Genomic DNA, 24,087 nt, shown 5'->3' on the forward strand with positions numbered 1-24,087 from the left:
GAGGGATAAGTATAAGCGTACCACGAGCTCATCAACCCCAACGTTTCTCTTTGGTGAGTGTTTTGCAAGTACTATAGCTCACACAGTAGCTAGCCTACTAACACCAAGAATCATCAAACAAGCCCTGCTAATATGATAAACAGTTCAAACTTACATCTAAGCATGCCATATATTACATCAAAAGCTGGTGAGGATACATCTGTTTCCATAACTTGGAGAGGGTTCGCATGATTCATCGCATGATTCACTACCAAACAAAAGTAGCAAGATCCGCCCACACAAGACAATGCACTAGCCCTAAGATGGTTTGATAACACGCATCGTTCTGGTAATTAAACACAGGGCAATGCAAACTACCCTAAAGGATTAGCGCGACCAACTATTTCTTGTCATCGATCTCTCGGGCAATGACCACAGCACGGACAGCGGCATGGGAATCGATTTCTGGGGCGATGTCCACAGGACTGACCGCGACATCAGAATCGATCTCTAGGGCAATGTCCACAGGATGGACAGCGGTATCGGAATCGATCTCCGTGGCGAGGCCAACAGGACGGGCCACGACATCAGAATCATCAAGGACAACCACCGGCACCTGCACAACACTAACATATTAGTAAGCACATTGCAAATAATCAAAAAGCAAGCGCATTGCAAATAATCAAAAACCACAACTATGGTAATAAGCCATTATTTTTTACCTTGTGCAGCTCACTGGGGGATCTCATCCCTCCGGGGGCCATCTCCTCGTCCTCGATGGTGGCCATCACCTTGCTAGGGGAATACTGCTTCTCAATGGCGACTATCTCCTCAAACTCGGTCTTGAGCCTCACATAGGTGGCAATCAGAGCTCCTGGGGTAGGCACGGTGGGGCCCTTGCTGTTCTTCCAACTTTCTTTGAGGAGTTCGTCCGCCAACGTCCTCAACTCTTTGGCCAGTGCTTGTTTCTTGGAGTTCTTCGTCTCCATGGGTTGGCCCGCCAACATGGTCAACTCGTTGGTCGGTGCTCGCTTCCTGGAGATGGCTGTCTCCAGTGGGTTGTCCGCCGGCAACTCTTTGCCTGTGCTCCAGGATCCATCAATGAACTGACAAACAAAAAGCAATCGAAAGGAAACCACAATCGCAATGAAAACGGGAAAAGAATAGGATGTAAGAATCGGTCGGTGCTTCGCAAAAAGAAGATTATTGGAATGAAAATATAGCAGCATAACTGATTCGCCCACCTTTCCTTCGTCGCTAGAGAAGAAAAATGGCAGAAGTGAGTAGCCTGGAGTGAGGTTTTCTTCAAGAAAGGGAAGAAAGGGCTTGAACGAGCGTTCCAATGAAATGATGGTTGCTTCGTCCAGTCCAACTTGTAGGCCACCTTACCACTGCTGGTAAAGGTGTGGGTTTTGTGATATGACGGGTCATGACGGCCACATCGGGGTGACAGGTGAGTCTCCACTGTAGCACCTCGCTGTGATTTGGTGGATGGCACGCGGGCCCGGATGATTTGAAATGTCATTAACTTGATTTTAGTCTCTTTAGTATTTGGATCCAAGCATGGATGAGGCTAACAAGTTTTAGTCCCACTACTTTTAGTCATGAGACTAAAACGTATCAAAGCACTCTCTCAGGCTGGTCATAGTGGGGAGTAACTTAGACTAGTGTCATGCATACAACACTAGTGTAAGTTACTACCTCCATAGTGCAAAGTAACATAGTAGTAGTATCATAGATTGCTTAATTTATTATCTCATAGACTCATTTTGCCTCGGAAAGCGCTATGTTACAGTAACATATTATGTTACCACAAGCACCTCTTTCCTCATTAAATACTTGCCACATAAGCAAAATTGTCTTGGGATGTGTTAAGTTACTACCTAAGTTACTCCCACTATGGCTAGCCTCAATATTGTGCACCGCGACCAAGGCGGAGAGGAAAATGAGAGAACTACGTAATTAATGCATGAGTTTAATTAGGGTAGTTTTTTAAAGTACGAGATACATTCCTCCAATCGCAAAATCCCTTGGTTCATGAGATTTGAGATTTGATCCCTATAAACCGGAGGGGAGGGGGCACTGCACACGGTGTAGTCTAGTCACTTGTTTTTTTTTGAGCCGAAGTCTAGTCACTTGTTGAAATCTCTAGAAAGGCAAATACTCCTTTCCGGTTTACAGGTCTATACTACTCCCTCCGCCTGGGTGTGTAAGTCATCTTACGAAAACCAAATAGTCCCAAAACACTTAGGCGCGGTTGAGGGAGTCCTGGATTAGGGGGTGTCCGGATGGCCGGACTATGACCTTTGGCCGGACTCCCGGACTATGAAGATACAAGATTGAAGACTTCGTCCCGTGTCCGGATGGGACTTTCCTTGGCATGGAAGGCAAGCTTGGCGATACAATATGTAGATCTCCTCCCATTGTAACCGACTCTGTGTAACCCTAGCCCTCTCCGGTGTCTATATAAACTGGAGAGTTTTAGTCCATAGGACGAACAACAATCATACCATAGGCTAGCTTCTAGGGTTTAGCCTCTCTGATCTCGTGGTAGATCAACTCTTGTACTACCCATATCATCAATATTAATCAAGCAGGAGTAGGGTCTTACCTCCATCAAGAGGACCCAAACCTGGGTAAAAACATCGTGTCCCTTGTCTCCTGTTACCATCCGCCTAGAGCACAGTTCGGGACCCCCTAACCGAGATCCGCCGGTTTTGACACCGACATTGGTGCTTTCATTGAGAGTTCCTCTGTTCGTCACCTTTAGGCCCGATGGCTTCTTTGATCATCAACCACGACGCGGTCCAGGGTGAGACTTTTCTCCCCGGACAGATCTTCGTGTTCGGCCGCTTCGCACCGCGGGCCAATTCGCTTGGCCATCTGGAGCAGATCGAAAGCTACGCTCCTGGCCATCAGGTCAGATTTGGAAGTTTAAACTACACGGCTGACATCCGCGGGGACTTGATCTTCGACGGATTCGAGCCACGGCCGAGCGCGCCGCACTGTCACGATGGGCATGATCTAGCTCTGCCGCTGGACAGAGCTTAGAGCGCCGCTCAGGTGTCCGCTCCGACCCTTAGCTCGGAGCCGACCATGCCAATCAGGGACGGACGGTTGGACGCCGCCCCGGAAGCTGCAATCTCTACAGTGATCGAGCCGAATACCAGCCCAGTCCTTTGTGAGGCCTGTGACTCCAAGGTGCCGGACTCCTTTTTGGACTCCGAATCTTCCACACCCCTTCCGATCGAACCCAACTGGGCTCCGATCATGGAGTTCACCGCCGCAGACGTCTTTCAGCACTCGCCCTTTGGCGACATCCTGAATTCACTAAAGTCTCTCTCTTTGTCAGCAGAGCCCTGGCCGGACTATGGTCAGCAAGGTTGGGATGCGGACGACGAAGAAATTCGAAACCCACCCACCACCCACTTCGTAGCCACTGTCGATGATTTAACCGACATGCTCAATTTCGACTCCGAAGACATCGACGGTATGGATGCCGATGAAGGAGATGACCAAGAACCAGCACCTATAGGGCACTGGAAAGCCACCTCGTCATATGACATATACATGGTGGACACCCCAAAAGCAGGGAATGGCGATGAAAAAATAGAGGATGACCCCTCCAAGAAACAACATAAGCGTCGGCGTCAGCGGCGCCGCTCTAAATCCTGCCAAAGCGAAAACGGCGAGTCCGGCACTGGAGATAACAACACCCCGGATAGTGCCGAAGACAACCCCCTCCAGCAGGATTCAGCGCAGGAGGTCGGAAAAGCCAGCCCTCATGAGAGAGCGGCAGATAGGGAGGTCGAGGACGACAATTATATGCCTCCCTCCAAAGGCGAGGCAAGCCTCGACGATGACGAATTTGTCGTGCCAGTGGATCCCGTCGAACAAGAGCGTTTCAAACGCAGGCTTATGGCCACGACAAGCAGCCTCAAGAAAAAACAGCAGCATCTTAGAGCTGACCAAGATTTGCTAGCCGACAGATGGACTGAAGTCCTAGCGGCCGAAGAGTACAAACTCGAACGCCCCTCCAAGAGCTACCCAAAGCGCAGGCTGCTACCCCAACTAGAGGAGGAAGCAACTAAAACTTCATCACCAGCGTATGATGCGGCCGATCGGCCACCCCGTGGCCGCGACAGAGAGGCCTTTCGGTCCTCAACTCAAGCCGCACCCCGGCGCCGCTCAAAAAATACCAGGGCAAGGGGAAACGCACCAGACCTGCGAGACATATTGGAGGACAAGGCAAGGCAAACAAGATCAATCTATGGATCGCGTGGGCGCCCCAGGTCACGTGACGATAACTGTCACGCCGGATATGGCAAATACGGCCAGGCCGAACACAACAGACAAAGCTCATCCGAGCTACGTCATGATATAGCCCAGTACAGAGGCGCCGCACACCCACTATGCTTCATAGACGAAGTAATGGATCATCAAATCACCAAGGGTTTTAAACCCGTAAACATCGAATCATACGATGGCACAATAGATCCTGCGGTATGGATCGAGGATTATCTCCTTCATATCCACATGGCCCATGGTGATGATCTACACGCCATCAAATACCTCCTGCTCAAGCTTAAAGGACCAGCTCGGCATTGGCTTAACAGCCTGCCAGCAGAGTCAATTAGTTGCTGGGAGGAACTGGAATCCGCATTCCTTGACAACTTCCAGGGCACTTATGTGCAACCACCAGACGCCGATGACCTAAGCCACATAATTCAGCAGCCAGAGGAATCGGCTAGACAATTCTGGACGCGGTTCCTAACCAAGAAAAATCAAATAGTCGACTGTCCGGACGCAGAGGCCCTTGCAGCCTTCAGGCACAACATCCGAGACGTATGGCTTGCCCGGCACCTAGGACAGGAAAAGCCGAAATCTATGGCAGCCCTCGCGACACTCATGACCCGCTTTTGCGTGGGAGAAGACAGCTGGCTAGCTCGTAGCAATAACATAACCAAGAGCCCTGGTAACTCAGATACCAAGGACAACAATGGCAGGTCACGCCATAACAAGCACAAGCGCCGCATTAACGGCGATAATACTGAGGATACGACAGTTAATGCCGGATTCAGAGGCTCTAAACCCGGTCAGTGGAAGAAGCCATTCAAAAGAAATCCTCCGGGCCCATCCAGTTTAGACCGGATACTCGATCGCTCGTGCTAGATACACGGCACCCCCGAACAACCAGCCAATCACACCAACAGGGATTGTTGGGTGTTCAAGCAGGCAGGCAAGTTAAGTGCTGAAAACAGAGACAAGGGGCTGCATAGTGATGACGAGGAGGAGCCCCGGCCGCCGAACAACAGAGGACAGAAGGGCTTCCCCCCACAAGTGCGGACAGTGAACATGATATACGCAACCCATATCCCCAAAAGGGAGCGGAAGCATGCTCTTAAGGACGTCTATGTGTTGGAGTCAGTCGCCCCAAAGTTCAACCCATGGTCCTCCTGCCCGATCACTTTTGATCGAAGGGACCACCCCACTAGCATTCATTCGGTGGATTCGCCGCATTGGTTCTAGACCCAATCATTGACGGATTTCACCTTACTAGAGTCCTTATGGACGGCGGCAGCAGCCTGAACCTGCTTTATCAGGATACAGTGCGAAAAGTGGGTATAGATCCCTCAAGGATTAAACCCACAAAGACGACCTTTAAAGGCATCATACCAGGTGTAGAAGCCAGCTGTACAGGCTCAGTCACACTGGAAGTGGTCTTCGGATCCCCGGACAATTTCCAAAGCAAAGAGTTAATCTTCGACATAGTCCCGTTCCGCAGTGGCTATCACGCCCTGCTCGGACGAACCGCATTCGCAAAATTTAATACGGTGCTGCACTATGCATATCTCAAGCTCAAGATGCCAGGCCCTCATGGAGTCATTATGGTCAATGGAAACACCGAACGCTCTCTCCGAACAGAGGAGCACACGGGGGCCCTGGCGGCGGAAGTACAAAGTAGCCTCTTAAGGCCATTCTCCAATCCGGCTGTTAAACGTCCGGAGAACGTCAAGCGCGCCCAAAGTAACCTACAACAAAACCGGCTGGCACGTTCAGAGCAAGCATAGCAGTGCGGCCCCAACCCCAGCCCTCGCGAGATCGCGATAGCAGTACCACGCGCACATAACTACGCTCTGGAAATACCATGGGCATAAGGGGAGGGGCACAACCACGGCACGCCCAGAATGCGGCTTAACCGCACTAGGGGCTCCCGATTTTGCCATTTCTTTTTTTATATATACTTTCAGGACTCCACTATTCGGAAGGCCTGTCCAGCAATACACTCGCCGAACACAGGATGCAATAGCCAGGGAGACAACAAGCCACATCAAATATCCAGGTGGTCTCTATAACGAGCTAAATACCTATCTTACTTAAAGTCTCACAGCTTGCCCCTGGAGGGGGAAATATCAAATAATCCCATCTCTTGCTTATCGCACTATTTGTAATGTTCTGCTTTCATAGCAGCCCTTTAATAAACAATACATAGCTCTTGTCTATTATTGCATTCATTTCTCATGTAAATATGTTCAGTCATGACATCATGCAACCGTACACTTTGGTACGGCCAATACACCAGGGGCTTAAGTACCCCATAATACGGTGTGAGAAGACCGAACACTCTTATGAGTGCGGCACCCCGAACTTATAGCATTATATGCATTGACTCGGAATCATGTTTTTGGTCAATAGTTGGGTTTGCCCGGCTCCCATGTTTTGGTACCTTACGTTCCGCAATGTCGGCTAAGGTAGTGCTGGGAGAACTACCGCGATTGTGCCCCAGTTGAGTTAGGTTAACACCTCTGTAGAGAAAGCTAAAACTGACCGTCTTGATAGGGAGAGAGACCGGTCGCTGTTCGAGAGGTTCTTCGAGTCCCTAAAGACTTATGCCGCTTAGAGCGAGGAGCTGGATTTATCCGGCCTAGGCGTGGATAGCGCCCCGAACTCGGTCTTCCAATACTAGGGGCTTCGCCGAAATTTAAAATTATAGAATTCTATGGCTAAGTGAGAGTGATAAAGCATTATAAGTCAGATGGCCTTGTTCGTTGTGCTGAGCGCCTCCCTAGATGGACCCAAGAATGGGAACAAGAGCGCTCAGGTTTATCCCGAACACCCCAGCACTCGTGGCATGGGGGTAAAAGCCGACGACTTGCATCTCTCAGATTTCATAAACGGCCGCACAGAAGGTAATATTTTAAATTCAAAAAGCATTGCTTAGCACATATGAACAAGTTTTCAGCGCACAAGATAAACAAGAGCGAGTTTACTCAAAAATTACATCCCCGATACATTCATTTGCTACAAGACAGGCACCCTTCAGGACGCCCTCATAATACATCTCGGGCCTGCGATGCTCCTTCCCCTCCAGTGGCCCATCCTTCACCAGCTTCTCAGCATCCAGCTTGCCCCAGTGCACTTTAGCACGGGCAAAAGCCCTACGGGCGCCCTCGATACACACGGAGCGCTTGATGACTTCAAGCCGTGGACATGCATCCACCAGCCGCCACACCAGCCCAAAGTAGCTCAAAGGCATGACCTCCCCAGGCCACAGCCGGCCTATCAGGCCCTTCATGGCCTGTTCGGCTGCCTTATGAAGCTCGACCAACTGCTTCAGCTGGTCGCTCAAGGGCACCGGGGATTCGGCCTCAGCATACTGGGACCAGAACACCTTCTCCGTCGAGCTTCCTTCCTCGGCCCGGTAAAATGCGGCGGCGTTGGATACACTGCGGGGCAGATCTGCGAATGCTCCTGGAGAGCTCCGGATGCGGGTAAGTAACAGGTAATTTACTTTCACGTGCTTGCTTTGCATAAAGAATGCCTTACCCGCCGCAATCCTTTTTATCGCCTCAATTTCCTGGAGGGCTTTCTGGGCTTCGGCCTTGGCATATTTGGCGCTTTCAAGTGCCGAGGCAAGCTCGGACTCTCGAGTCTTCGAGTCAAGCTCTAACCTCTCATGTTTTTTCACAAGAGCATCGAGCTCTTGCCGCACCTCCGCCACCTGCACCTCTCGCTTCTCTCGCTCTAAGCGCTCCATGGCCGCATTGTCTTCAGCCTGGGAAAGCACTTCCTTCAGGGTCGCCACCTCGGTTGTGGCCCCTATAATATTCACGTTGGTCCTGTCATCATTTGCAACCAGGTATTTATATACACAATTACATAAGGTATTACATACCTTCCTTGTCCTCGAGCTGCTTCTTGGTACGGCCGAGCTCGTTCTCGGACCGCTCGAGGCTCTGCTTCAATACATCGACCTCCGCAGTCAGTGCGACAGAGGTCAGCAGCGCAGCCTGCATTCCCATATTGACATATTTATGTTAGACTCCTGCGTATATCTTTTTTTATAGATCCTCAGTTTGGCTTTTCCTTCCGAACACCAAACTGAGCATCAGGGGCTACTGTCTATGCGGTAACATTTTTATATGTTTTAAATACATACCTCAAAGCCTGTTAGCAGGCTGGTACAGGCTTCTGTCAGCCCGCTCTTGGCGGACTGAACCTTCTGAATCACCGCACTCATAACAGTGCGGTGCTCCTCATCAATGGGGGCGCCGTTAAGCACCTCCAGCAAATTGTCCGGCGCCTCCGGTTGGACGGAGGCCACCGGCATCGTAGGCTTTCCCTTCTTGCGAAGGGGCCGCCTGCCGGACTCCGGAACCACTGAAGGTTCTGGAGCGGTGTCCGGCCCAGGGCCGGACTTAGAACCCTCTGGGGCTTCATCCCCTTTGGGCCTGGAGTCCGGGAGGTCGCCTTGCGGCGCCTCCAGGACCACCTCCTCCTAGTTTAGTCCTTTTTGGGACTCCACCTCGGCATCGTCCGTAGGGCGAGGGGAGGAGGCCGTTAGGAGTGAAGCGCTATTCACGTCCGACGAATACGGGGAGCCGCTTGACGAATCGCCGAGCTGAGCCTTGGGCGGGCTGCATAATTGAATTCGGCATCAGAAGGTACTATACAGTAGAGGAACACCATAAGTTATTCAGGTATCCGGATACTTACTATTTTGCCAGGGGCTTGACCCTGGATGGCTATTCCTCTCCGCCGTCTTCGGTGTCGGAGGCGTAGTCCGGTAGAAGGGTCCTCCCCTTCTTGGACCCTCCGGCCTCCCCAGTTGGGGCGGCCTTCCTTTTCTTTCCTCCCCCCGCTGAAGGGGGAGAGGCTTCTTCTTCCTCCTCCTCGTCTTCGGAGGCGGAGGGCGCTTCGGGGTCGTCGGGCGATGAATCCGACACCACTAGGCGTCGGGAACTCTTTCGAGTCCTCGTGGCCTTCTTCTTGGCCTTCTTCTCCGGCACCACGTGAGGTGCCGAACCCAGCAGCTTCATCAAGCGTGCATCTGCTAGGCCTTTGGGCAAAGGGGCCGGATAGTCAAACTATTCGGACATCCTCTTCAAGTCCTGTTAGAGGAGCAGGAGTTTAGATCCTGCATAGAGTCAAACTATGAAAATCGAGTATCCTGTAAAGGATAAAAGCAAGCTTACTTCGGTGGCTTGGCGCTTGACGCAGAATCCGCGGTCCTCGGTGACGGGAGGGGAGACCTCGGAGCTCTTTAATAGCACCTTCCAGGCATCCTCGTGCTTTGTGTCGAAGAGCCTGGACAAAGTCTGGTGCTGAGCCGGGCCGAACTCCCACAAGTTGAAAGCCCATTGTTGACACGGGAGGATCCGGCGGAAGAGCATGGCCTGGACTACATTGACAAGTTTAACCTTCTTGTTCACCAGGTCTTGGACGCAGGTTTGGAGTCCGGCCACCTCTTCCGGATTACCCCACAATAGGCCCGTCTCTTTCCAGGACATGAGCCGGGTGGGGATGCCAGATTGGAATTCGGGGGCCGCTGCCCACTTAGGGTCACGCGGCTCGGTGATGTAGAACCACCCCGATTGCCACCCTTTGATGGTTTTTACGAAGGAGCCCTCAATCCATGTGACGTTGGGCATCGTGCCCACCATGGCGCTTCCGCACTCCGCTTTCCGGTCGCTCAAGACCTTCGGCTTGACGCTGAAGATCTTCAGCCATAGGCCGAAATGAGGCTTGATGTGGAGGAAGGCCTCGCACACGATGATAAACGCCGAGATGTTGAGGATGAAGTTCGGGGCCAGATCATGGAAATCCAGGCCGTAGTAGAACATGAGCCCCCGGACAAATGGGTGAAGTGGGAAGCCCAGTCCGCGGAGGAAATGGGTAAGGAACACTACCCTCTCATGGGGCCTAGGGGTGGGGATGAGTTGCCCCTCATCTGGAAGCCGGTGCGCGATGTTGTCAGACAAGTATCCGGCCTTCCTCAACCTTTTGATATGCCCCTCCGTGACGGTGGAGGCCATCCATCTACCTCCCGCTCCGGACATGCTTGGAGAAGGTTGAGGTGGAACGTGCGGACTTGGGCACTGGAGCTCGAGTGCGCAGGAATGGATAAGCAAAGGAGGAAGAAGGTGTAGATGGAAAGGGTGGATCCTTATCCCCTTATATGGGCGGCCAAAACTATGAGCCCCCACCAGCCTAATAAAACTCGCTTATCTCCCAAGCGCCGCGGTTAATGGCGCGGTTGGGTTACCCACGCCCGTATTGACGAGAATCCCGGAATAAGGGGACATGATCTCTGCTCTGACAAAACGTACCAAGGAAACCGCCTCGCTAAACGCGCTGAGGTGGAACAGTAAAACGATTCGAATAAAGGCTTGGCCGTGGCGTGATGTCACACTATGGAATATGTTAGCAGATTAGATTTGTGTAAATATTATTCTCTCTACGGTGGTATGTGGAACTTATTTTGCAGAGCCGGACACTATCCTTGTGTTCAAACATCTTCTATGAAGTATTCGGAGGAGGAACCCGCCTTGCAATGCCGAAGACAATTTGCGCGCCAGACTCGTCATCGTTGAAGCCTGGTTCAGGGGCTACTGAGGGAGTCCTGGATTAGGGGGTGTCCGGATGGCCGGAGAATGACCTTTGGCTGGACCCCCGGACTATGAAGATACAAGATTGAAGACTTTGTCCCGTGTCCGGATGGGACTTTCCTTGGCGTGGAAGGCAAGCTTGGCGATACAATATGTAGATCTCCTCCCATTGTAAGCGACTCTGTGTAACCCTAGCCCTCTCCGGTGTCTATATAAACTGGAGAGTTTTAGTCCATAGGACGAACAACAATCATACCATAGGCTAGCTTCTAGGGTTTAGCCTCTCTGATCTCGTGGTAGATCAACTCTTGTACTACCCATATCATCAATATTAATCAAGCAGGAGTAGGGTTTTACCTCCATCGAGAGGGCCCGAACTTGGGTAAAAACATCGTGTCCCTTGTCTCTTGTTACCATCCGCCTAGACGCACAATTCGGGACCCCCTACCTGAGATCCGCCGGTTTCGACACCGACAGCGGTGCATTAACTTCTACCTTGTTTCTTGTTTCTTGACATACGTTTCAACCAATAAGAGATGAGAGGTGTGCATGCTTTTAATGACTTGCAATAACTAGTTCATTGCATGGAATGCTATTAATTAGCAAATAAACATTGGTGACCCCAGGAGGAAATGGTGCTAAGCGTGTGGACCTATGCAGAATGAGTATCAACCAATGGATAATGGAGTTTAATTGTTAAACAATAGCAATTTTGTCTCATGCAAGAGCCTGGCTAGTGCTACAAGGAACCGCATGTCAGGACCCCGATCCTAAGTCACACCGATCTAGCATGTAACACATCATATCACTTTGCGGCCTCACGCACGGTATTCCCACGGGTGCCACCTTACCTGGCCCGGGACCGTTGCGCCTTTTGGCTCACGTATATGATAGTGTCGCTAGCATCCATATGACAAAGAACCCGGGCTGACATGGCTAGTCGTGAACCCAAAGTGGCACTAACTTACAGGGACAGGCATCCATGACCCAGCATCGAACGTGTCGGTCATCAGCGAGTGAATCCAGGCTGTAGCACTGGGCTAGCAGGACTCCGGTGAACCGGGCTGTAGCGGGCTAACAGGACTCCGGTATTCATCGCGTGACATTTCCCCGAAGGGACAGACACATGAACAAAGAAGGACACATGCCGGCCAGCCTAAGTGTTCCGGAGCAGTAGCAAGCTACCATGGCTCGGTGGAAACACTAGGAGACATTTCCCGGTAAGAGAGGCTACTAAAGATAAACAACTAGATAGTCAGATCCCACACATACCAAGCATTTCAATAACATACACACAATATGCTCGATATGTGCAAATACAACATGGCATCACAACATGACTCTACGACTCAAGTATTTAATCAATAGGCTCCGAGGAGCGAGATATTACAAACATGGGTCTCATGACACAACACTCAGAGCATACAAGTCAAAACACAAGCGGAAGCTATCATGTCTGGGTACATACATCTATAAATGAAAAAGGCTGAGAAGCCTGACTATCTACCAGATCCTGCCGAGGGCACAAGATCGTAGCTGAGGTAACAAGCTAAACGTCGAAGTCCACGCGGAACTACTAGTGAGACTGAAGTCTCTCTACAAAACATAAAATAGGAAAACGTGAGTACAAATGTACCCAGCAAGACTTACATCAGATCTATCTACATATGCATCATTATCAACAAGGGGGGTGGAGGGGTTTGACTGCAGCAAGCCAGCTTTGACTCGGTGGCTATCCTGAACTACGACTGCAAGTAACTCTTTTGAGGTGGCGCACACGAGTCCACATATTCACCAACCAATACACCACTATGGATCCGCTCCCGTCTCCCTACGAGAACGCCATCCATAGCACTCACGCTTATCTTGCGTATTTTAGAGTATCCACTTTCACTTGTCTATGAACTGATATAAGGGGTCCACGTTTCCATATCCGAGGAATCCGGCTATTCGAATAGATGATGTTAACCCTGCAGGGGTGTACTTCTTCACACACGCTCTCGCCACTTACCGCCCTGTACACGTCATGTACCTCGGCAACCTTCAAGCGGAAGCCGGGCGAGGGAGTCGGCCACGACCTGACTAACCGAACAAGTCTCTAGTCCAGGTTTATCGCCTATTCAGGTTCCATCCGCAAGGAGATCCGGCCGGGGTGTCGCTTACGGCCCCAAACGATGTGTGCAGGGTTCCCAAGCCCACCATCCGGGTGCCACTTGGTACACCGGGCCACTGTGCCTAGTCTGTCCCAAGCCCACCTGTACCGGGTGCCACTTGGTAGACTACTAACACTGCCTACAAACACCAGAAACTAGTTGCAACTCCTGGACAGAGATCAAGTTGATTAATAAGTCGAGAGGGCTTGGAGCGCCCGGAGCCCAATGTGTGGTAGTAACTGATCATGGATCACAAACACAGAACTCAGTTCCTGAGGACGGCTGCAATGAGACAACCCACCATGTACTCCTACATGGCCAACGATGTCAGGACCCCGACTCGATGTCACATCGATCTAGCCGGTAACACCTCATATCACTTTGCGGCCTCACGCACGGTATCCCCACGGTGTCGCCTTACCTTTGCCCGGGACCGTTTGCGCCTTTTGGCTCACGTATATGATAGTGTCGCTAGCATCCATATGATAAGGAGCCCGGGCTGACATGACTAGTCGTAAACCCAAAGTGGCACAGACTTACAGGGACAGGCATTCATGACCCAGCTTCGAACGTGTCGGTCATCAGCAAGTGGGTCCGGGCTGTAGCACTGGGCTAGCAGGACTCCGGTAAACCGGGCTGTAGCGGGCTAACAGGACTCCGGTACTCAAAGCGTGACATTTCCCCGAAGGGACAGACACAGGAACGAAGAAGGACACATGCCGGCCAGCCTAAGTGTTCCAGAGCAGTAGCAAGCTACCATGGCTCAGCGGTAACACTAGGAGACATTTCTCGGTAAGAGAGGCTACTAAAGATAAACAACTAGATAGTCAGATCCCACACATACCAAGCATTTCAATAACATACACACAATATGCTCGATATGTGCAATACAACATGGCATCACAAAATGACTCTACGACTCAAGTAGTTTATTCAATAGGCTCCGAGGAGCGAGACATTACAAACATGGGTCTCATGACCCAACAATCAGAGCATACAAGTCAAAGCACAAGCGGAAGCTATCATGTCTGAGTACAGACATCTATAAATGAAAAAGGCTGAGAAGCCTGACTATCTATCAGATCCTGCCGAGGGCACAAGATCGTAGCTGAGGTATCAAGCTAAACGTCGAAGTCCAAGCGGAACTACTAGTGAGACTGAAGTCTCTCTGCAAAAACATAAAATAGGCAAACGTGAGTACAAATGTACCCAGCAAGACTTACATCAGAACTAACTACATATGCATCATTATCAACAAAGGGGTGGTGGGGTTTAACTGCAGCAAGCCAGCTTTGACTCGGTGGCTATCCTAACTACGACTGCAAGCAACTCTTTTGAGGTGGCGCACACGAGTCCACATATTCACCAACCAATACACCACTATGGATCCGCTCCCGTCTCCCTACGAGAACGCCATCCATAGCACTCACGCTTATCTTGCGTATTTTAGAGTATCCACTTTCACTTGTCTATGAACTGATATAAGGGGTCCACGTTTCCATATCCGAGGAATCCGGCTATTCGAATAGATGATGTTAACCCTGCAGGGGTGTACTTCTTCACACACGCTCTCGCCACTTACCGCCCTGTACACGTCATGTACCTCGGCAACCTTCAAGCGGAAGCCGGGCGAGGAAGTCGGCCACGACCTGACTAACCGAACAAGTCTCTAGTCCAGGTTTATCGCCTATTCGGGTTCCATCCGCAAGGAGATCCGGCCGGGGTGTCGCTCACGGCCCCAAACGATGTGTGCAGGGTTCCCAAGCCCACCAACCGGGTGCCACTTGGTACACCGTGCCACTGTGCCTAGTCTGTCCCAAGCCCACCTGTACCGGGTGCCACTTGGTAGACTACTAACACTACCTACAAACACCAGAAACTAGTTGCAACTCCTGGACAGAGATCATGTTGATTAATAAGTCGAGAGGGGTCGAGTTACCGGAACCCAATGTGTGGTAGTAGCTGTTCATGGATCACAAACACAGAACTCAGTTCCTGAGGACGGCTGCAATGAGACAACCCACCATGTACTCCTACATGGCCTCTCACCACTACCTTTACCAAATCGTGTTTACACACTTAGCTCACACACCGTAGGACATGTTCACACGCCTCTGATTCATCCCTGATGAATCAGACCTGACACAACTCTAAGCAGTAGCAGGCATGACAATCAAGCATGAATGAGTAGGCACATCAGGGCTCAAACAACTCCTACTCATGCTAGTGGGTTTCATCTATTTACTGTGGCCATGACAGGTCATGCAAAGGATAAAGGGGTTCAGCTACCGCAGCAAGTAACAAATATATCGTTGTTGTCCTAATGCAGTAAAAGAGAGCAGGAGCAAGAGAGTGGGATTTTATCGGAATGAACAAGGGGGTTTTGCTTGCCTGGCACTTCTGAAGATAGCATTGAGTCTTCATCAGTGTCAACGATCACATCATCGGTATCACATCTATCGAGAGGGGACAAATACCGGCAACACAGAAGGGAACACAATCAATGCAATACACAATATGATGCATGATCATGACATGGCAAAATGAATGTGTTTTGGGCTAATGCAACTAGCAACAGATTAAATGAAGTTGGTATGAATACAAGATTCAAATTCAAACTTCATATGTGATTATTCAAATGTCATTTAATTGATTTGTGCTAAACAGCAGCTATAAGTTGTTCTAACATGCATGAAAATGGTACAGATGGATTCCTTGAATTTTTCTGATAATTTTTCATATATAAATTATTTAATTTGGAGTTACGGTTAATTTTCTATGATTTATTGAAGTTTTAGGCATTTTATGGAATTAATAAATCATTTAAGAATTATTTAAATTCCAGAAAACATTTACTGCGTCAGCAGTGCGTCACCGTGACGTCAGCAAGTCAACAAGGGTCGGTCAGGGTCAAACCTGACGTGTGGGGTCCACACGTCAGTGACTAACTAACTAACCTAATTTTAATTAGAGCCTGGGCCCGCATGTCAGTGTCAGCAGGGGGGGTAATTAGTTAAAATAAACTAAACTAATTATCAGGGGGGCTGGCCCCACCTGTCATCGACCCAGGGGGGGTCAAACCCCTGGTCAACAGGGCCTAACCCGCCGGCGGTGAGTCGCCGGCGAGGCCGAGGCGGCGGAGGCCTTCAGGTTTCGTGCTCCGGCGACCAAACGGACGGAGGAGGGGCTCTACGCGTAGCTGGGAGTCGCCCGCATCCATCTGTGCAAACGGCAGGGGCTGAGGTGGCCCGAGCTCACCGAAACGGGGCCCGCGGTGGCGACCGGAGTTCGGGCCAGCACGGGCACGGGGCTACGCTTGGCGAGTGAGCGAGCTGAGAGGCTGGGCAGCACCTGCTAGTCATGGGGAGCACTAAGAGCAGCTCAGTGGGGCCAGGGGAGCACGGAGGCTATGCGTGCAGCAACAAGGGCGGACGGTGGCTTCGGTGCTCGTGGGGAACGGCGCTACGGCACGGAGGGGAGCATGCTGAGTTAGGGGAGAGGGTCAGTGACTCACGGCGATGACGAGGGGACGCTCGGCGAGGTCGGGGACGGTCCGGAGCCGGCGAATTTGACGAAGATGGCCGGCGGGTCCGAGGTAGAAGACGACGGCGATGGCGGCGATGCAGGGCTTCCGGAGGGCTGTGGATCGGTGGGGAGGAAGAGGGGGTCGAGGCGGAGCTCCTGGGTGCATCGGCGAGGCTAGGGGTGGCCGGTGGCCATGGGTACGGCGACGATGACGGCGAGCTCCGCTCGGTGGTGTGCGTGGGAGGGAAGCAGAGGAGGGAACGGGGTCTAGGGGAAGAGAGGGGAGGTGCAGGGGGCGAGGGGAAGTGCGTGGCTCCCTCGGGTGCCTCCAGCGGCGAGCAGGTAAGCAGGAGGTGGCCGGAGCATGCGCGCGCGCGTCGGGCACACGCCCTCCTGCCTACTGGCAGGAGGTTGAAGACGGTGGCGACCACGGTGGGCTGGGCCGCACAGTGCTGGACCAGCACAAGAGCTGGGCCGGCTCTGGTGGGCTGCACGGGTGAGGCCAGGTAAGTCCAGGTAAGTTCTGTTTTATATTTTTCTGTTCTGTTTTGTTTTATTTAATTTATTTTGCCACTGTTTTGAATTTAAAATAATTCAAACAATGCCAAAAACTCCTCTGAATATTTTATATTGCTAGATGGACCTTTCCAAAAGCTTATAAAATATTTCAGGGGTATTTGAAATTATATTCTAATTATATGAATATAACTCAAATTCAAATAGCTAATGAATTAAATCCAAAGTCCCAAAAATAAATCCTTAAAAATGTTCAATATTTTGGTTGGGACCAGAACCCTTACCAAAAATTATCAAACATTTAAGAGGAGCACTTTGGAGCAATGAATGAGATTTCTAGGGTTTTTGCCCCTCTTTTATTTAGGGTTTTGAGGCTTCCAATATTCCTCAATTCAAGTTTCAAAAATATAGACATGATGCACACATGAAGCTAGCCTAGAGCAATGCCAGAAGCTAGGGATGTGACAACTCACGCCCACTAAACAAGAATCTCGTCTCGAGATTCAAGCGTAGGGTAGGATGAAGGGGAAACGCAAACTAGTACAATCTTCACGATCCAGGGTGCACTTCAGTTGAACGTTGATTCACTCACCATCATTGTCTTGAAGTCTTGCCTTGAAAATTCCTGTCAACATGACATGGAGGGAAGAAGGAGACTCTAGAAGGGTCGATCTTCTCGAAGGTCGAACAACTCACGGAATGAGACATAACAACATCTCTCGAGCTGAGAGACGAAGCATACCTCTAGAAGGATGGAGTGGAGCAGGTGACGAGGTTCACTAGGTAGACAACAATTCCAGACTTAAGAATGTGGCGATCGGTTGTCAACGTAGCGAGGAGTTGAATTGCCATGATACCATGACGAGACATCCTGGAGAAGGGTGATTCGTAGATTATTATCTTAAGTGGCAAAAAGAATTACCTTTGATATAGAGATCATTGAGACTCTCTTTATCAGCCTAAGGCAAATCACAGCAATCGATTGGCGGGGTTGGTAGGATGGCATATTCAGACTTGGATGATGTGGATTACCTTGTTGAAGACAACGTAATGGATGAATTTGCTTATCACCGGAAATGGAAGAGACCCATGGTAGAATGGCACATTGGCGGTGCAAGCTGGGAACAAAATGCAAATGCTGGGAATGATTCTGGTAACTGGGGAAGAACCCAACAATAGAGAGTGAATTCACTGTTTGAGTAGGTCATAGTATTGCCGAGGAAACTGAGAGCAACCCAGCTAGTGCCGAGGATAACACGTAGCGCTTGTGCGTGCTCTCAAGAACTTGAGCATTTCCACAATCATCAAGGTTTTATCAACATCCGTGTCAAGGGTGCTGACAACACAACATACTACCATGATGGCTAATGATGGATGATGCAGATGCAAAGGAAGATAACACCTTCTCAGATTTTCACCTTAGCGAGGCTAAGGAACAAAATCTGGATGATCGACCGAGAGACATTTAGCACTCCGCTTCTAATGTTCTCCTTGATGTGCTAGTGTAATCCAATCATTGAAATGGTTTGGTAACTAGACAACAAGTAAAAGGTCGGACTTCGGGAGCAATAGAATCCATAAGGAACAGTTACGGAGGTAAATCCTACGAAATCCTTATGGGGAGGTGGCCAACTTCCTCAAACAAGATACTACAATAATAGGTCTTCCGGCTGGGTGTGTTGGCCACGACATCCACTTTACCGGTTATCGAGGGACCAATATTATAGTTCTTGGGAAATGTTCCAACCATCATATCTGCCTGAGATTCAGATCTGGTTGGTGTCATGATATTCCAGACTCATCGAGTCTAGTAAGAAAATGAAAGTTTGCAACACAAATCGACGAGATGACGTTGCGAGATTCTTGGGAAATGAACTACGATAGCAAGCTCCAAAACATGAGCTGGTTCTGCTACACATGTGTGAACACGCTGCCTCAGACAAACATGATCACATGGTAGTCTTACAATAAAACACTACCGAGTTCTGGTTAGGAACCATCAGCGAGGATATCGAAGTTCTTTCATAAGTCCGGATAGCTCTTATGAAGATACTCCTTCTCCTTGAACAAATTAGTCAGTGGCTTGGTGTGCTAGGATATACATATGGAATGAAGATGATCAGTCTAATAGACCACAGAATTCTTCGCACGTGCATGACCGACTTGGGATTATTCCAAAGGAGCAAAAACAAACTTTCTCGAATTCACGATGGCAGCTTACATCAAAATGCACATGAATCAAAGGAAGTCACTCCTTTCATCAAAACATGTACTTCATGAGCTAGCATGAGGAAAATGCTTTCAAAAGTTTCCAACACTAACTTAATGTTCAACAACATCATGGAGGAGATAAGGATGTTGTCAATGGACTCAACAACAACTCATCGGAATTTCCATATCACTGGACTTCCACCATCGTGTGAACACGGTGATAGCATTGGTCAGACCCAAAAAATATAATGGTGTATGCTCGAGGGATCAACCACGAGGAAGACAACATTACGAACATCGTTGGTTCTGACTTGATTTGACGATAGCCCACACTCAAATCAAAGGATTGATAAGATGATAGGTCCAGCAGCTGATCACAGGGACCAATCGATGAAGATATCATCTTTGTTCAACACACACCACACAAGAATATCCCTTTGGAACGAACTAAGTCAGGCAAGCTTTTATCTTCCAACCCTCCAAGTTGTCGTTTAGCTTAACCAACTAGCTCAGGGATATCTAACACCGATTCTTGGAGAGAAGGTGGTTCACAAGAAACCAACTTGATCACGAGCTCAACATAGCGGTCAGGTGACAACCTGGTAATACTTCCGAGAAGATCTTCGGAAATCACGAACCACCGATATGTTACTAAGCTCGAGAACAATCTTGCTTTTCAGGGCAAGATGATATGATCAAATGAGCGAGGACTTGACAAAATCCTAACTCATCAATCAAAGAGTGCACCAGGAAATAAGGACTAGGTAGCATGATCAATCTTAGAATGGTGATTCAATAACCAACATACTAAGAATAGGATTATTGTCCATTAACTACCAAGCAATGGGGTTGCTAGGAGTATTGAGTTCACACATCATGATTCACTTGTCGGCACTCCGGCTGCAACAACACGGAACCGAGGAATGAAAAAGGATGGCGAGAAGTATCACTATGTCAAGAATTCACAAAAGGTGGTGCAATTCTCATGAAATTCCTGTCATAAAGAAGGTAATACTTCAGGGTAGAGCAGACCAGAAGCTGGATTGGCATTTTGATCTGCGGAGCACAACTACTTTGACCCAATCCTAAATATGGATGAGGTACTGGAGTTCATTTCTCCTAGTCATTCTGGAATAGAATGGCTTGATGGACCACAAGAGTAATAGGTATCGATGAACGATTGCCGCATACTCTTGACTATCAATTGATAGACGAAGGTCAATAGACAGCTAAAGAGGGACAACTCAAAGGAACATATAACTTTCTGAGTTGTGGATGCATGGATTAGTATGTCGAACCAAGTTCAACATATTTCTTCCGGATAACCCATGCAGAAAGGTAGAACTGGCAGAGTCACGATTTATGAATGGAGAACTCCTCAAGAATAATCCTGTTGTGATATTTCAGTTCAACGAGGAACTTCTGCCATAAGTAGTTCATGGTATTTGGAAGAAGAAGATACCACGGACTTCAAGGACTATCGCAAAGGTTACTAATATCCTAAAGGCGCTAGCAATTACTATCAACATGAAGTAGGTAGAGTGAATCTCGGGTTCAAGAACCCAGGAACAGAATACCTATTACTAAGTAGCATCACGGGATGCTTTCGAGAATGATGGCCAGAATCATCACACTGGAACATAAATCATGGCTAGACTACTAGATGATCCCCTGAGACACCTAGGGTCATAATAGTAACTCCAACATAATGTCAAGGCAATAGAATACCTTAACTCAACAATTAGTGTGATTGAGCTGGCATAAAGGAACATCGAAACCAGAGGGAAAGGATTTTGCAAATGCATCAGACTATTTAGAAACCTGGAATGACTCGGACAGCATAACTGCTGTAAATGCTCAAAAAAATTTGAGACAATCACAAAATGGTGGCATAACCACTCAGAAGCACAATATCAAGGTTTGGAGATCAACAGTTAACATACAGAAGTAGTAGGAACTGAACTGAGACTTAAATCCAACAATCTTATAAGTCCACTGATTAGTAACACGTGATCCTGATAGAAAGAAAAGATAGCCTAGTTCTTAATCCCCGCAGGAAAGATAAGATGACTCGGATCAGAAGGCATAAGGTATAAGGAGTAAAAAGAGCCTTACGTTCCATCCCACAATCAATTCCCTTATATAACTAAAGCATTTCTAGACTCAACTTCGACCAGTTTGGCTTGGTAATCCTACAGGAAGTCAAGCTCTGATACCAACGCTGTCAGGACCCCGATCCTAAGTCACACCGATCTAGCATGTAACACATCATATCACTTTGCGGCCTCACGCACGGTATTCCCACGGGTGCCACCTTACCTGGCCCGGGACCGTTTGCGCCTTTTGGCTCACGTATATGATAGTGTCGCTAGCATCCATATGACAAAGAACCCGGGCTGACATGGCTAGTCGTGAACCCAAAGTGGCACTAACTTACAGGGACAGGCATCCATGACCCAGCATCGAACGTGTCGGTCATCAGCGAGTGAATCCAGGCTGTAGCACTGGGCTAGCAGGACTCCGGTGAACCGGGCTGTAGCGGGCTAACAGGACTCCGGTATTCATCGCGTGACATTTCCCCGAAGGGACAGACACAGGAACGAAGAAGGACACATGCCGGCCAGCCTAAGTGTTCCGGAGCAGTAGCAAGCTACCATGGCTCGGTGGAAACACTAGGAGACATTTCCCGGTAAGAGAGGCTACTAAAGATAAACAACTAGATAGTCAGATCCCACACATACCAAGCATTTCAATAACATACACACAATATGCTCGATATGTGCAAATACAACATGGCATCACAACATGACTCTACGACTCAAGTATTTAATCAATAGGCTCCGAGGAGCGAGATATTACAAACATGGGTCTCATGACCCAACACTCAGAGCATACAAGTCAAAACACAAGCGGAAGCTATCATGTCTGGGTACAGACATCTATAAATGAAAAAGGCTGAGAAGCCTGACTATCTACCAGATCCTGCCGAGGGCACAAGATCGTAGCTGAGGTAACAAGCTAAACGTCGAAGTCCACGCGGAACTACTAGTGAGACTGAAGTCTCTCTGCAAAACATAAAATAGGCAAACGTGAGTACAAATGTACCTAGCAAGACTTACATCAGATCTATCTACATATGCATCATTATCAACAAGGGGGGTGGAGGGGTTTGACTGCAGCAAGCCAGCTTTGACTCGGTGGCTATCCTGAACTACGACTGCAAGTAACTCTTTTGAGGTGGCGCACACGAGTCCACATATTCACCAACCAATACACCACTATGGATCCGCTCCCGTCTCCCTACGAGAACGCCATCCATAGCACTCACGCTTATCTTGCGTATTTTAGAGTATCCACTTTCACTTGTCTATGAACTGATATAAGGGGTCCACGTTTCCATATCCGAGGAATCCGGCTATTCGAATAGATGATGTACCTCGGCAACCTTCAAGCGGAAGCCGGGCGAGGGAGTCGGCCACGACCTGACTAACCGAACAAGTCTCTAGTCCAGGTTTATCGCCTATTCGGGTTCCATCCGCAAGGAGATCCGGCCGGGGTGTCGCTCACGGCCCCAAACGATGTGTGCAGGGTTCCCAAGCCCACCAACTGGGTGCCACTTGGTACACCATGCCACTGTGCCTAGTCTGTCCCAAGCCCACCTGTACCGGGTGCCACTTGGTAGACTACTAACACTACCTACAAACACCAGAAACTAGTTGCAACTCCTGGACAGAGATCATGTTGATTAATAAGTCGAGAGGGGTCGAGTTACCGGAACCCAATGTGTGGTAGTAGCTGTTCATGGATCACAAACACAGAACTCAGTTCCTGAGGACGGCTGCAATGAGACAACCCACCATGTACTCCTACATGGCCTCTCACCGCTACCTTTACCAAATCGTGTTTACACACTTAGCTCACACACCGTAGGACATGTTCACACGCCTCTGATTCATCCCCAATGAATCAGACCTGACACAACTCTAAGCAGTAGCAGGCATGACAATCAAGCATGAATGAGTAGGCACAGCAGGGCTCAAACAACTCCTACTCATGCTAGTGGGTTTCATCTATTTACTGTGGCCATGACAGGTCATGCAAAGGATAAAGGGGTTTAGCTACCGCAACAAGTAACAAATATATCGTTGTTGTCCTAATGCAGTAAAAGAGAGCAGGAGCAAGAGAGTGGGATTGTATCGGAATGAACAAGGGGGTTTTGCTTGCCTGGCACTTCTGAAGATAGCATTGAGTCTTCATCAGTGTCAACGATCACATCATCGGTATCACGTCTATCGAGAGGGGACAAATACCGGCAACACAGAAGGGAACACAATCAATGCAATACACAATATGATGCATGATCATGACATGGCAAAATGAATGTGTTTTGGGCTAATGCAACTAGCAACAGATTAAATGAAGTTGGTATGAATACAAGATTCAAATTCAAACTCCATATGTGATTATTCAAATGCCATTTAATTGATTTGTGCTAAACAGCAGCTATAAGTTGTTCTAACATGCATGAAAATGGTACAGATGGATTCCTTGAATTTTTCTGATAATTTTTCATATATAAATTATTTAATTTGGAGTTACGGTTAATTTTCTATGATTTATTGAAGTTTTAGGCATTTTCTGGAATTAATAAATCATTTAAGAATTATTTAAATTCCAGAAAACATTTACTGCGTCAGCAGTGCGTCACCGTGACGTCAGCAAGTCAATAGGGGTCGGTCAGGGTCAAACCTGACGTGTGGGGTCCACACGTCAGTGACTAACTAACTAACCTAATTTTAATTAGAGCCTGGGCC

The sequence above is a fragment of the Triticum dicoccoides genome, chromosome 1B (genome assembly GCF_002162155.2).
Source record: "Triticum dicoccoides isolate Atlit2015 ecotype Zavitan chromosome 1B, WEW_v2.0, whole genome shotgun sequence".
In the NCBI taxonomy this organism is placed as follows: domain Eukaryota; kingdom Viridiplantae; phylum Streptophyta; class Magnoliopsida; order Poales; family Poaceae; genus Triticum; species Triticum dicoccoides.